Raw genomic sequence first — 2,176 nt, 5'->3', positions numbered from 1 at the left:
CCAATGGTCACATAGTGATTATAACCTGTGCTCTGCAGCCTGTCCCACATGAGAATGTTCTTGGTTCATGTCCAGAGACTTCCCTGAATATGCTAGGCCTGCAAGTACCTATGATCACAAGCTGGTAAAGGACTGAAATGAATTGTAATATCAAGACACCATTAGGTTTTCAGTGTCTCTGTCTCTCTTCCTCTGTCCCTCTCACTCATAGAAATAAAAGCAATTTTTTAAAAAAATGGATACCTATGGCCTATCCTGTGGGCTGGTGGTTAGGACGTTTGATCCCACATGGTTGGCCTTGCAGTTGGAATCTTGGGCCAGACAGCTTAAAAAATACACCAGGCACATATGTGTGCATGCCCCAAATCCCAAAAGATGGGAGAAATGGGGAAGAACAAATCATGGAATGAGCATACCCCATGGGAAGTGTTTTCTCACTTTTCCTTTCTCTTTCTATCTCTCTCCAGTGAGCACACACACTGGAAAACTAAAAAAAAAAATTGTATACATTATATAAGTGGAACTATGCTGTGTATGATGGGATAATTTTACTTAGTAAATGTCTTCCAGGCTCATGCTTGTTGTCACGTATGACCCAATTTTCTTTTTGTTTTTTTAAGAGATATTTTTGCTATTGGGTACCTGCACCCACTGGAAAGACAGAGAGAGACAGGGAGACAGAGAGACAGAAAGCAAGACATCGCACTCTAGAAGGAATGGCCATGCCCCAATCTCTTCTCCTCCATTCTCCTCTCGGGATCTTGAGCACAAATGCACATTCTTCCAGGATAAGATTTAAGCCACCTGGTCCAGGACTTGAACAACAGTCAACTGCACGGGGGTCCAGCAGCATAACCATTATGCCATGTACTGGTACCACAATTTCCTTTTTTAAAGTTGAATAATATTTCATTTTATGCACACACTACATTTTCTCTGGCCATTTATTTGCTGATGAATATTTAGATTGTTCTATCGTATGGCTGATATAGATAATGCTGACATAAATATAGGAATGCAAATATCTCTTTGAGATTCTGATTTCAATTCTTTTGAATATACACAGAAACAGAGCTGATGGATTTTATGATAATTCTACTTTCAAGTTTTTGAGGAACCACCACAATTTTCTATAGTGGCGGCACCATTTTATATTCTCATCAACATGACTCCAATTACCCCACATCCTCAGAAAAATTTACCTTTTTACAAAAGTAATAGCTATCCAAACAGATGTGATGTAATATCTCTTTGTGGTTTTGATATACATTTTCCTGATGTATAGTAATACTAAAGCGAGACAGACACTACACCAAAAGAAAAGTATTCCTGATTAACATAGATGCAAAATACTCATAAAATGTTAGCAAATCAAATTCAAGTGCACATTAAAAGGAATATATTCCATGACCAAATAGAATTTATTCCTGGAATAAAAGAATCGTGTAACATACACAAATTAATCATCATGATACACCACATTAACAGACTAGAGGATATAAATCATAAGATCATTTCAATAGATCTATAGGGTCATTGGGAAAGTCATGATATATTTTGGCATAGAAAAACAGAAAAATATGTCATGACTCTCTCAATGATCAAAGAGAATGAAATGTGAAAAAATTTAGCAATATTTTATGATTAAAAATTCTCAATGAACTATGTAGAGAAGAAATTTAGTAATGCAGCCTAGATCTGAAACCACACCATTAGCATACCCAATGGTGGAAAACAAAGTTTTCCCTGTAAACTCAGAAACAAGATAAAGACACCCACTATTACTATTTCTACTGAACATAGTACTGGAAGACTTAGCAGATCAATTAGGCGAGAATAAAAATAAAAGAATAGAAAAAGAGAATTTATCTTCACTTGAAAATGATATCGTATACTAAAAATTAGATTCCACAAAAAATCTGTTGGAACTAATAAACAAAATAAACTTAAAAGATACAAAAATAATTTAATCCCGTTCGATACAGCATCAAAAGAATAAAATGCTTAGGAATAAACATAACCAAAGAGATGAAATGGAGGAGTCCTACCCGGTGAGGCCCCAGGATCTGTCTGAGCACCCTGACCTTTGAGCTCCGCTTCCAGTCCGATCAACACGTTGGCAAGGCTACCCCCCCCCCCCCCTCGCACCAACGCTCGAGGCAATACGCATGACAGC

The sequence above is a fragment of the Tupaia chinensis genome, unplaced genomic scaffold, assembly GCF_000334495.1.
Source record: "Tupaia chinensis unplaced genomic scaffold, TupChi_1.0 Scaffold149807_1, whole genome shotgun sequence".
NCBI lineage: Eukaryota > Metazoa > Chordata > Mammalia > Scandentia > Tupaiidae > Tupaia > Tupaia belangeri.
Note: the sequence above shows the minus strand (reverse complement) of the source record.